Below are 13,285 nucleotides of genomic sequence, written 5' to 3' on the forward strand. Positions count from 1 at the left end.
GTATTTCTTCACACAACGCCCAGTCAACCTGTGGAACTCCTTGCCAGAGGGTGTTGTGAAGGCCAAGACCATAACAGGGTTCAAAAAAGAGCTAGATAAATTCCTGGAGGATAGATCCACCAAAGGCTATTAGCCAGGCTGGGCAGGGATGGTGTCCCTGGCCTCTGTTTGCCAGGAGCTGGGAATGGGCGACAGGGGATGGATCACTTGGTGATTCCCTGTTCTGTTCACTCCCTCTGGGGCACCTGGCACTGGCCACTGTCGGCAGCCAGGACACTGGGCTGGATGGACCTTTCCTCTGACCCGGTCTGGCTGCTCCTATGAGCCTCTGAACGTGTGTGCGCCTTGGTGCCACCTGCACCGTGAGGGCCACAGCCCCGGGCCTGAGGCGGCTACACGAATGGTTGGGCCTTGGGCGGTGCCCAGATCCTAATGTGACGGGGGCTGGAGTCCAGTGCAGCAGCTCCATCCCTTTGTCCCAAGCAGGCTGGACTCAGCCCGTCCAACCGCTTCTGAAGCGAGGGGAGCTCCCCGGAGCCACTGGCCCCTGCTGCCCCCAGGAGCTGCCGCTGCCGGGGGGCGGCGCCCTTTGCTCTTCCCTGGGAGGAACCTGACTTCTGGACCCGGAGCCCCCAGCAGCATTTGGGCGAGGGGGCCCCCAGGCCAGCCCCCCGAGCCCCCCGGCCGCTCTGCTCGGCAGGGCGCTGCCCCAGGGTTCCTGGCAAGGCTGGACTCGGCAGCGCCACCCAAGGCGCTTTGCCAGGGGGCTCATGGCAGAGCTGATGCTGTGCCCAGGCCAGGCCGTGACCCCCATGTGGTGGGGCGAGACCCCCCCTGCTGCGACTGTAGCCTCGGGGGTGCAACAAGGGGCGCCAGGGCGCCGCGGGGCAGGAGCAGGAGCAGGGGGGCGGCGGCCAACCTGCCCCCCCGCCTCCTGCAGCCCCTCAGCCGCATGCGCCCCACGCCGGGCCCGATCCGGCGGCGGGGCCGCTCCTTTGTGTGCGCGGCGAGGGGCCGGCGCTGGGGGCGGAGCCGGCCGGGGCTGGGGGTTGTGGCTGCGGTTGATGGATGGGGGTGGGGGCGCGGAGCTCCGCATTCCCCCTCGCACCGAGCCCGGCGCTCAGACGCAGCCGGCTGCTGGCGGGGGAGGGCGCTCGGCGGCGGCGGCGCAGCTCCGAGCCCGGTCCCGGTCCGGTCCGGTCCCCGGCATGGCCCCGCAGGGCAGGTGGCTGCGAGCCGGCGCCTGGCTCCTGGCGTGGGCAGCCGCGTGGGGGGTGCGGGCCACCGGCTGCCCCGCGCTCTGCACCTGCAGCGGCACCACCGTGGACTGTCACGGCACCGGCCTCCGGGGCGTCCCCAAAAACATCCCCCGCAACACGGAGCGATTGTGAGTACGGACCCCCCCGCCCCCGCCCGCAGAGACCCCTGCGCTGCCCCTTGCCTGGCAGCCCCTGGGCGGGGGGCCTGGGCGCCCGCCTTTGCAGCGCCCCCCTTCCAGCCTGGCCTCACAGCTACTCGCCCGGCCGCCCATGGGTGGGGTGGGGCTGGGATCGACCCCCCCATGTGTGGGGTAGGGCTGGGCTGGGATCTATTCCCCCCCATGTGTGGGGTGGGGCGGGGCCGGGATCTATCCCCCATGTGTGGGGTAGGGCCGGGCTGGGATCTATTCCCCCCCATGTGTGGGGTAGGGCTGGGACCCCCCGATGTGTGGGGTGGAGCGGGGCCGGGTTGCCGGGCGGAGCGGGGAAGGCGCCGTGCAGCGGGTTTGCGGGGACCCCCGCGGGGTGACAGTCCCGGCGCGGGGCGCACAAAGGGGGGCGGGGGGGGGGAGCCAGACAGGGATTTTTGTCTTGACGCTCCTGAGCCAGCCTCCAATTGTCTTTGTTACGGAGCTGGGGGCGGGGGGCTGCGTCTGTGTCTCCGCGCGTGGGGCTGTGGGATGGAATCGGAGCGGGACCCCTCCGCGCACACGCGTGGATCTCCGCACTCTCTCTAGCCGCGCACACACGTGCGCCAGCCCCCCGGGCCGCTGTGTCACGCGGAACGGAGCCCGGCGGGGACGTCCCCCGGTGTCCGTCCCACGCTCCCTCCCCGCGCGTTCCCACGCCCTTTGCTCCGCTGGGGCTGGCTGGGGACGGGTCACGGGCTCCCCGCAGCCCCACGCGGCTCCGATTCAACTTTCCTCCCAGTAACCCCCGGACCAGCGCGGGGCGCATTGTCCGAGGCAGCCGCTTCCCTCGCTCGCTTCGCCAGGGACCCCCAGCCCGGGGCGGGCGGCAGCGGGCTGGAGGGCCCCCCCCGGGACATGGGGACCCCCCCCAGGTGACAGGGCAGCCGGGCGCAGCAGCGACTGGGGCCGCTGGCTGCGTTGGAGCGGGGCCGCCCCCTCAGCCCAGTTTGCAGCCCCCAGTCTAGACGAGCCCTGAGCCGGCGGGAAGGGGGCGAGCTCCAGCGAGCCAGCGTCGCCCTTTGTCCTCGGGGAGTTTCCCCCGCCCCTCCCGAGGACGCCCCCCGGGGGTCCGGCCCGCCCGCCCCCCCGCAGCACAGCGCAGGTTCTCGGGAGGGTGTTCCCTGGGCGAGCCCCGGCGGGGAAGAGGGGGGGCTGAGTCTGCACCCCAGTCACCTGCTGTCCCCCCCCCCCAGCTCTCGGGGGCCCCCCCATCCTGACGAGCGGCTCCCGTGCCAGCTCCACCCTAGGCTCCTGCAGCTCCGCTGGTCTGTGTGAGGTTCCAGCCCCGGGCCCCCACCCAGGCTGTGAACCCCAGTGGGAGGGGGCGGGGGCGGGAGCATGAACTCTCTGCTTGGCCAAGGAGGTTACTGCCATCCTAGACCTGCTGTTCTGCAGCGTTAGGCTGCTGACTGCCTCCAGCTGGGCTGCTCAGCTGCTCCCACTTAGCCAGGTGGCTGGGCAACCTCACCGGGCCCGAAGTCTGTTCCAGGCAGGGGAGGCTCATCCGTACTGAATGCACCAGGGGAAGCCCTGCCTGGGGTGAGCCAGTGGAGCTCGGCTGAGGATGACTCTGGCAAGCGTGGCAGGGAAATTTGTAAAGTGGGTGAAACATGTGAATGGCCAGACTGGGTCAGACCAAAGGTCCATCCAGCCCAGTGTCCTGTCTGCCGACAGTGGCCAATGCCAGGGGCCCCAGAGGGAATGAACAGAACAGGGAATCATCAAGTGACCCATCCCGTCACCCACTCCCAGCTCCTGGCAGACAGAGGCAGGGACACCGTCCCTGCCCAGCCTGGCTAATAGCCATTGATGGACCTGTCCTCCATGAATTTATCTAGTTCTTCTTTGAACCCTGTTATAGTCTTGGCCTTCACCACATCCTCTGGCAAAGAGCTCCCTAGGCTGACAGTGAGTGCGTTGGGTGAAGAAATATTTCCTTGTGTTCATTTTAAACCTGCTGCCTATTAATGTCATTTGGTGACTCCTAGTTCTTATGCATCAGCTGCGGGTGCCAGGCCCCCAGGAAATGGGTGTCTTGGGGCATCTCAACATCTCCACAGCTCCTCTGGGCTGCCCCTCTGCTCCTTGGCCACCTGTGGCTGACCCAGCAGGAAGTGACGGGAGACATGGCTGCTTTAGTTAATCTGCTCTGCATTGCACAAGGCAGACACCACCCTGGCCTGTCAACACTCTGTCTCCGTGCACAGCCAGTCCTGCCGCATCGGCACAGAGTCTGGGCTGGGGGGGGTGCATGTCTCTGCCCCAGAATTACAGCTTTGGTGTAAGATTCATATTACATGTCTAGCCTTGGCACTTGATCCCAATACAGGGCTGGGCCATGGAGTCTGCAGACCACGGGAAAGAGCAGCTCTGGGAGCTACCCACCCACCTCAGAATGGAGTGATAACCCTGGAACCTAATGATGGCAGTGGCATAAGTGTCATGGTTGTTAACATTTTAGCAGGAATGTCTAGTTACTCTGGGATCGTGACTCTTTCAGGTGTGCGTGGCCCCTGTGAGTCCTTGCTGGGGGGTGTGCTCTTCCTGTGACTTCCCACCTGTCTGCAGAGGCAGCACCTGTCTGGGAGCTCGCCAGCACAGGTGCAGAGCCAGCTCCCTGGGGCATCACAGTGAGGGGCCTCACAGGGCTGGCTCTGTCACTGGGTGAAGTGCTTTGTTGTTAACGGGCTCGGATCTGCAGCAGGAACAAACGAAGGACCTAGGCTGTGTGCGGAGGGGCTTAGAGTGTGAATAGCTGCAGAGAGCGGCCCCCGCATGCCCTGGGTGGCTACAGGACCTTTTTACAAAAGGCTCCAGAAGTGATCCCAGCAATTACAGGCCAGTAAGTCTAACTTCAGTGCCAGGAAAACTGGTTGAAACTATAGTAAAGAACAAAACTGTCAGGCACAGAGATGAACACAATTTGTTGGGGAAGGGTCAACATGGTTTTAGTAAAGGGAAATCATGCCTCACCAATCTACTAGAATTCTTTGAGGGGGTCAACAAGGGTGATCCAGTGGATCTAGTGTACTTAGATTTTCAGAAAGCCTTTGACAAGGTCCCGCAGCAAAGGCTCTTAAGCCAAGTAAGGAGTCATGGGATCAGAGGGAAGGTTCTCTCATGGGTCGGTAACTGGTTAAAAGACAGGAAACAAAGGGTAGGAATAAATGGTCAGTTTTCAGAATGGAGAGAGGTAAATAGTGGTGTCTCCCAGGGGTCTGTACTGGGCCCAGTCCTATTCAGCATATTCAGAAATGATCTGGGAAAATGGGTAACCAGCGAGGTGGCAAAGTTTGCAGATGATACAAAACTAATCCAGATAGTTAAGTCCCAGGCAGACGGCGAAGAGCTACAAAGGGATCTCACAAAACCGGGTGACTGGGCAACAAAATGGCAGATGAAATTCAATGTTGATAAATGCAAAGTGATGCACATTGGAAAACATAATCCCAACTCTACATACAATATGAAGAGGTCTAAATTAGCTGTTACCACTCAGGAAAGAGATCTTGGAATCATCATGGATTGTTCTCTAAAAACATCTGCTCCATGCGCAGCGGCAGGCAAAAAAGCGAACAGAATGTTGGGAACCGTTAGCAAAGGGATAGAGAATAAACCAGACAATCTCCTAATGCCCCTACAGACATCCAGGGCACGCCCACCCCACAAACACTGCGTGCAGGTCTGGCCGCGCCAGCTCCGAAATGATACATTCGAACTGGAAAAAGTACAGAGCAGGGCAACGAAAGGGATTGGGGGGATGGAACAGCTCTGGTATGAGGAGAGATTGAAAAGACAGGGGCTGTTCCGCTTGGCAAAGAGACGACTGGGGGGGATATGATCGAGGTCTATAAAATCCTGACTGGTGTGGAGCAAGTGAACAGGGAAGTGTTATTTACCCTTCTCATAACACATGAACCAGTGGTCGCCCAATGAAATTAATAGGCAGCAGGTTTAAAACTAATACAAGGAAGTACTTCACACAACACAGTCAACCTGTGGAACTCCTCGCCAGGGGGTGTTGAAGGCCAAAAGTATAACTGGGTTCAGAAAAGAATTAAATCAGTTCCTGGAGGGCAGGTCCATCACTGGCTATCAGCCAGGATGGTCAGGGATGCAGCCCCACGTTCTGGGTGTCCCTGCCTCTGTTTGCCAGAAGCTGGGAGTGGGCGACAGGGGCTGGATAACTTGATGATTCCCTGCTCTGTTAATTCCCTCTGGGGCACCTGGCACCGTCCTGTTAGAAGACAGGATCCTGGGCTAGCTGGGCTCAGCATGGCCGGCCTGGTGAGGCTTGCCACAGGCCATGGAGCGTGCTCTGTGACAGACCCGTGCTGGACCGGCGCTCCTCACTACCAGTCCTTCCCCAGACCAATTCATTTACTGGGATTGAGCCGAATTAGGTCAGGGGCCTGTCGGGAATGGCAGCCAGCCTCCTGCGCCTGCCCCGTGTGAGCACAGCCCTGCGGCCCTGCCAGCGCCCAGCATGTCAGCAGCACCACAGGGCGCCTCTTTAATGGGATTTTCTCTTCTGCTGCTGCAATGATCCTCAGAGCAGTGAGGATTACGCCGCGCGGTGACAGGGCTGCCGCAAGCTGTGGACACAGGGAAGCGCTAGTGACCAAACCCCCTTTTACTAAACCTTTGGGCAGGGGCGCGGGGCTGGGTTTGCACAGACACACAGGTCTGCTCCAGCCCCAGGCTCGTCCCTCTGGGAGCTCGGCAGGACCCACAGTGTCTGTTCTCTAGCCCCCCGCCCGTCAGTGCGCTCGGCTGACAGCCCCGAGAGGTGCGCCTGCTGGCATCTCTGGGAGCGGCCGGTCTCAGCGCCTCTCCGGCTGCTCCTGCTGCCATTTCCCCCGGCTGCTCAGGGGCGCGAGACATTCTGCTACGCGGGCTCTGACTCTGGAGCTGGAACCAGTCCCACGGGTGGAGTGAATCCAGCCCAACGTCCCGGCTGTGACCGGAGCCAGCACCAGCCGCTGCAGAGAACCCCTGGCACTTACGATGGATTCCGGTGTCAAAAGCTTGGACTCTCGCCACTTCTGCCCTGGAGCTGGCCACGCACAGCGTCTTGTCCTGGGGGTTCTTCCTTTGCTCCGAGCCCGTTGGCACGCTGGGGGCCTTGGGCTGAGCTGGGCTGGGAGCTCTCGTCTCTCCCAGGCGCGTTTGGGGGTTTCCAGCCCCACGCGTTAGGCTTTGGGGCTCCCGCAGCCAGACTCCTCCCTCTGCTCTGTCGCTCCTCGGCGTGTGGAGCCCACTCGCTGGAGACTGAAAACTCCATGGGGCAGCCTGGCCCCATGGGGCCTGGTTCCTGACGAGCCCTGGGCACCTGGGAGCTGTATTAACAGTGGGACAGGCCTGCCCCCAGTGGGTCGCCTGAACTCCCCCAGGAGCCTTGTGGGGAGGGGGCAGAGAGGGGGCATGCTGGGACAATGCCAATTCTTCACCAAAGTCCCCCACCTGACCGGCTGCCCTCCCCCCCACCACCAGATGCTTAGGCTGTGGGGGTCTGATGGAGCCCGATACGTTTTCCAGCACACGAGGCCAAGAGAAACCAGGAGCCAGCCCTGAACTGAGTCCTTGGGCCACATTAATTGCTGGGCTGAGCGTATAAACGCCCACTGGGCTCAGTGGCGCTGCGCCTGCTTTTGCCAGCTGTGAATTCGGCCCTAGGCACCTGCCATGGGCGGGGGGCACCTGCCAGCTCTCAGAGGGGACCCCTGTTGGCAGCTAATGTCACAACCGGCCGCTGGGGCTGAGTCTGGAGGGCTCCACGATGGGGCGCAGCGAGGCAGAGCCCCTGGGGGGCCCAGCCCCTCTCACTGCCTGGTGCAGCTGGAGGAGAGTCCCAGGGGTGCTCTGCTTGTCGGGTCTGGGAGTGGCAGGGGGAAGTGGAGGCGGGGGGCCCTGATGTGTGGGTCTGGGGGGGCACGCTCCCCGTCAGCACTCTACCCAGCACGCAGCACCTTCCGGTCGGGGGGGCTACTTTCATTCGGCGCCTGCTTCCCGTAATCAGTGGGCACTTCGGGTTTAATTAGTGAGTAACGAACTAGGCCAAATTGCTCCTCCCTTGCTCAAGGCAAATAGCCCCGTGTCCCCCTTCTCACCTCTCTCCCGGGAAGGCCCTTCAGGTAGTGGCTTCCCTGCTGTCATGTCATGAGCCAGTCTGCAGCCTCCTGTCCTGCTTGGCCTGGCATTTCATGGCCCATTGGTCCCTTTGATCTCTTGGGGGAGCCCTTAGCCTCACTTGGCTCTAGGATCTAATGCCGGAGCCGCCTCTCTGGACTGATCCTCAGCTGTAGGCGGCGGAGCCCCAAGGGTTTAGCCCAGCTGGAGATCTGGGCCGGTGACTTGCAGAGTTGTGAATTCTCCTGATCTTTCTTTCTTGGACTCCTGCCATCTGGTCCGGACCCAGCTGAGCCAGGAGCTGCGGCTGGGTGGAGAGCCGTGCCTGCCTTGTGAAAGCCTGGCGTGTTTCTAAGCCCTGTGTGCACCTCCTGGACGCTCCTGTGTAGAGACATGTGCGCCTAGTAATGTTAATTGGGGCTCAGGGACAGGGGCATTCGCTATGCTGCCCAGCGCCGCTGCGTGGCTCTATTCGATCTCCCTCGCCTTTGGGGAAAAGAAAGTTACTGTCCCGGGGTGCTTCTTGTCTGACTTTCCCCAGCGTCCCGTGGGGCAGGGACCAGGGTCTGCTCTGTGTTTGTGCAGAGTCTAGCACAGCAGGGTCCTAGGCACGACCATGGTACAAATCCTCATAAATCCTGAGCTCAGTGGGGGCTGCAGATGGCCAGCCCCGCTGAGAAACAGCCCCATGTGTGTCTAGCAGACGCCCCTCCGCCCAGCCCCGGCTGCGCTGTTCCATTCCCTCTGCCCCCGTCCAGTGCCTCCAGAGTGTGCAAAATCCTTCCCGTTTGCTGGTCACTCGCGTCCGCAGCCCAGGAGCGTGGGTGGCTCTCGCGGATTGGCAGCCTTCACGGAGCAAGAGTGCCGGGCAGCAAAGGAACTTTGTCCTCGGGTTTGTTTTTCCTTTGGGAAACGTTCCCAGCAGCTCAGCTAATGGCCCGGGAATCCCAGCCACGGTGTTGTGAGGCACCTGCCGTCCGTGGGGCCGTGGCTGTGCCAGGTGCGTGGCGGTGCAAGGTGCGTTGTCACCCATGCACGTTGCTCTTCTTTTAGGGGGGAAATGAGAGACCTGGGCGCTGGAGGCCTGCGACGTGCAGGAGCTCAGACTAGATGCTCATGATGGGCCCTGCTGAGTCTGTGAGCATCAGCCAAAGGGGGCGAGAAAGGCCCGAACGGCCCAAGTTGACTTTCCAGTGTCACGTTGCTCTCTCCCAGCGCAGGGCTGCTCCAAGCCGGGTGTGCTGGGTAGGGCTCTAGGAGCTCGCCTAGGCAGCATGGCGGAGTTCAGGCAGCCTCAGAGCCTCTTCAGCCTGCCCCAGCACGGAAAGGCCAAGTGGCCTGTGAATCAGCCTCTGGAGATGAAGCCGAGAGGTTTACATTGCGGAGGAAAGGATGCCCCGGAATCTTGAATTGGGATTTGCAAGGCTGCCTCCTGGCTTCTGCCCACGCCTTTGGCAGCGCTGCAGGCCCCGGGATCAACAATCACCAGCAAATGACGGCTCTTCTTTAAATTCTTCTTCAGTCGTGGACACCAGAACTGTGCAGCTGATTCTCCACCACTGCCCCAAATCTTTGTCAGAGTCGCTGCTTCCCGGGACAGAGTCCCCCATCCTGCCGTCTTCATTCCTACATGTATGACTTTGCATTAGCCCCATTAAAACACACGTTGTTTGCTGCACCCAGCTTCCCACGTGATCCGGATTGTACCCGTGACCTCTGCATTATGTACCACTTCCCCCAGCGTCGTGTCACCTGCAGACTTCCTCAGGGCTGGTTTTATGTTTCCCCCCAGGTCACTGATAAAACTATTAATGAGCCTGGGGCCAGGAACCCTTCAGATCCCCCTGGAACCAGACGGGGTCCCTGAGGAGTCCCCGTTGAGACCTCTCAGCCAGGCAGCTGTTCAGCCGTTGCGTGTGCCGTGTCGTCCCAGGGATGGGGTGCGGTACCGTGGGATGCAGCGCCGCTCCCTGGTCAGCCAGACGTGTAACCTCGTCACACAGTGGTAGTCTGACAGCGGCACCGTCTCCACGGGCTGGTTGAGGAGAGCTGTTGTCAGCAGCGTTGGGGCTGGCGCAGGAGACCTCGAGGGAGGAAATTTCCCCTTTCTCTTTGGGACCCGGTGAAGGGCCTGCAGTATCGTAGGCCGTAGCCAGCTGCCAAGGATCCTCTTGCTCTAGGCAAGTGCAGAGAGAGCTGGCGCTGGCCCCGCTCGCTGGACACGGGGATGCACTCGTGGGTGCAAGGGCTCGGCAGTGAATTGCCCCCGGGGGTATTTGCTGCCCAAGCGGATGGAGGCGCTCAGCGTGGTGTCTGCAGAGGGAGGTGCAGACAATGACTGGAGCCCTGTGGCTGTTTGTGGGAGTGCACACGCCAGCAGCACTCGAGCTGCCTCTCCTCAGGTGGCCTCAAGGGACGGACTAGGAGACCAGCTTCCAGCTGAGTGAGCACCCAGCATGGCTCCGCTCCCCAGGCCGAGCTGCCCTCCGGAGCCTCAGGCTCGCGGTGACGGGCAGGGCTCTCTCTGGAAGCCAGGCTGCTGCAATCTGGCTCAGTGGATTCCCTTGGAGTCGTCCTCAGGACTGAGCAAATTTGCAATTCTATTCCAATTTCTCCCTTCAGCTCCTTCCAAGGCAGATGCTGGCTATATATCGCCATGGCAACACTGGGCCTCTCTCCCCATGGAATCGCGTGCTGGAAAAATATTAGTTTAAAAAACTATGTTGTGTTTGTATTGACTGGAGCTGAGGCTGGTAGCTGAGAATCTATTGTCCCACGTTGGAAAAAGTCACCGATAAGAGACTTTAAAGCCTCTTGGATTGGCCCAGGGTGGCCACTTTTCATGCCAAGCAGCAATGGTTTCCCGGGAACGTCTGAGCCATCCCTGGTTATTGCACCGTTTCAAATACGTATTTTTGTCTTACATGTGCTGCTGCATTGTTTCCCCCGGAGTGGTGCTGCTCTGCCGCCATTGAGCTGATGCAGAGCCTGAGAGCGAGAATTGTCTGCCCTTGTAATCGGTAGGCCTGGGCAGTCGCTTCAAAACGTGCTTGTTATTTAGGCTCTTGTCTGTCTGTCGCTTCCCTGTACCGCACGCCCAGCCCTTGGCACAGCCTGGCTGCAGTTCTCACCAATGGCAGCACCCGGGCCCTCTGGCTCCAAAAGCACAGGAGCTGAGAGAATCCTCATTCGCAGTAGAGGGGCAGTGATGTCCGGTGGAACAGTTCAGAGTCCATCCAGCAGGGGGTGTTATTGTTTAGTGTTTGTAGGACCCCATCAGGCCGGGCGCTGGACAAACACAGAACAGAAAGTCCCTGCCCCAAAGAGCTGGTGATTTAAGTGTAAGACGAGAGATGACAAGTGGGTCAGATGGAGGAGTAGCAGGAAACAATGAGAGCCTCAGTCGGCATGGGCGGGTGGGCAGGGGGCTCGGTGCGGGCAGGCGGGCATGGGGGCTCGGTGCGGGCAGGGGGCTCGGGGCGGGTGGGTGGGCAGGAGGGCTCAGCGCGGGCGGGCAGGGGGGCTCAGCACGGATGGGTGGGCAGGGGGCTCGGGGCGGGCGGGCGGGCAGGCAGGGGGCTCGGGGCGGGCGGGCGGGCAGGGGGCTTGGTGCGGGCGGGCGGGCAGGGGCTCGGCGCGGCGGGCGGGCAGGCAGGGGCTCGGCGCGGGTGGGTGGGCGGGGGCTCGGTGCGGGCGGGCGGGCAGGCAGGCAGGGGGCTCGGCGCGGGCAGGCAGGCAGGGGGCTCGGCGCGGGCGGGCGGGCAGGGGGCTCGGGGCGGGCGGGCAGGCAGGCAGGGGGCTCGGTGCGGGCGGGCGGGCGGGGGCTCAGCGGGTGGGCGGGCGGGGCAGGGGGCCTGGCGCGGGCGGGCGGGCAGGGGCTCGGTGCGGGCGGGTGGGCAGGGGCTCGCGCGGGTGGGCGGGCGGGCAGGCAGGGGCTCGGTGCGGGCGGGCGGGCAGGGGCTCGGTGCGGGCAGGCAGGCAGGCAGGGGGCTCGGTGCGGGCGGGCGGGCGGGGGGGCTCGGCGCGGGTGGGCGGGCGGGCAGGCAGGGGGCTCGGCGCGGGCGGGCGGGCAGGGGGCTTGGTGCGGGCGGGCGGGCAGGGGGGCTCGGTGCAGGCGGCCGAACCGTTGCTGAGTTTTGTGCAGACATCGCAGCAAAGGAGAGTCTTGAGAAGGGATTCGAAGGAGGACAATGAGGTGGCTTTTCCGATGTTTCCAGAGAGCTTCTCCCAGGTGTGAGCGGCAGCCGGGGAGGAAACACAAAGGTGCTTGTTTGAAAATGGGACAAGGGGGTTCACGCGTGTACACACACACTCCAGCCAGCTCATTACGGTATTTGCATTTACTTCTAATTTCATGCTCCCTTTCCTTCAGCATTTTCTCCGTTTCTGTTTCCCCCGAAGCTGGGAAGCAGCAGGGGGCGAGGCAGACTCTGCCCGGTGTGTAATGAAGTGTCTGGAGAATCACAGAGCTCTGCCCAGGTTCCGGGGTGAGCCAGCTGTGTACAGAGACTGCCCCGAAGGAAGAGACGCCCACCTGTGGCAGGGGTTTCGTCTGGCCAGGGCCGGGCTCTGTTTTGGCTCATGGCTAGGAGCAGAGGAGTGTTAAAGCGAGGGGAAGGGGATGTGCATGGATGGGGGAGAACGGCAAGGTGGAAAGGCTGGAACAGAGTCTGCATCCCCGCGTGGGGCCCAATCCTGCGTCGCTGTGTGCCCGTCCGAGGAGTGCTCAGCAACCTCAGCCTAAATGGGGCCCTGCCTTTTTAACTCTCTGTAAACGAGCTTTCCTAAAGCCCAGGGGCCACAGAAACATTCCCAAAGATTCAAATAACAAGGAATAAAGCCAGTTGAGTGCCAGCAAGCAGCTCTTCCCCTGCAGGGTCTGAAACCCAGATTGTTGCTAAGAAGCTGAAAGTGCGACTGACTCTAAAGCAAATGAAAGTGTAGATGTGGTCTCCTCTCTCAAAAAAAAGAAATTTCTAGACTAAGAAAGAAAAAAAGAGCAACTAAAAATAAAGGGATTAGGGAGAGGAGGTCCCATATGAGGAAAGATTAAAGAGGCTAGACTCTCAGTTTTGGAAAAAAGAGAGACTAGGGGGACATGATAGAGGTATATAAAATGCTTTAATACACTACAAGAGGAGGGGTCAAAAAAAAAATAAATAGCAGGCAAAAAAAAATAAAAAAAAGAAGTTCTTTTTTCAGCGGCGCACAGTCAACTTGTGGAACTCCTTACCTGAGGAGGTTGTGAAGGCTAGTCAGGCACCTGGCATTGGCCACTGTGGGCCGACGGGCTCCCTGGATCTCTCTGTCCCAGCCGGGAGAGACGCTGTAAGTGACTCGCAGCAGCCAGAGTGACACGTTGGATTTCTCCCAGCGTTCACGTCGAGGGCCCATGGGTAACACAGGCAGAGAAAGGGGTTTGTCGAGAGCGTGGCTGTTAAATTCACAGTGTTGCTTTAAATCAGAAGATAAATCATGTAAGACAGAGACCCCTCGTGGTGTAAATCAGGGTAGTTCACTTGCACATGCTGCCGCCAGGCTGAGTTACAGTACCTGAGGATCTGGCCCAGATCCTGGCCTGTGGCCGGGGCCATTTCAGGCTTCCTGAGGCTTTGCTGAGAATTCTCTTTCCCGGCATGAATTTTGGATGCAAACGCTGATCCAGATAGCAGAGGCAGTGCCCTAGGGGACAGAGATGCTGCTAGG

General features: G+C 61.2%; 1 protein-coding gene across 1 annotated transcript in view; it reads left to right on the forward strand.

Annotated features, from left to right (window-relative positions):
- Nucleotides 1–1,241: 1,241 nt before the first annotated feature.
- Nucleotides 1,242–13,285, forward strand: part of SLIT1 (slit guidance ligand 1) — a 128,940-nt gene continuing 116,896 nt past the window's right edge. Inside the window, exon 1 of the mRNA XM_039481907.1 lies at nucleotides 1,242–1,387. The gene's annotated coding sequence lies outside the window, so the exon portion shown is untranslated. The remainder of the gene's footprint in view (nucleotides 1,388–13,285) is intronic.

The sequence above is a fragment of the Mauremys reevesii genome, linkage group 7 (genome assembly GCF_016161935.1).
Source record: "Mauremys reevesii isolate NIE-2019 linkage group 7, ASM1616193v1, whole genome shotgun sequence".
Classification (NCBI taxonomy): Eukaryota; Metazoa; Chordata; order Testudines; family Geoemydidae; genus Mauremys; species Mauremys reevesii.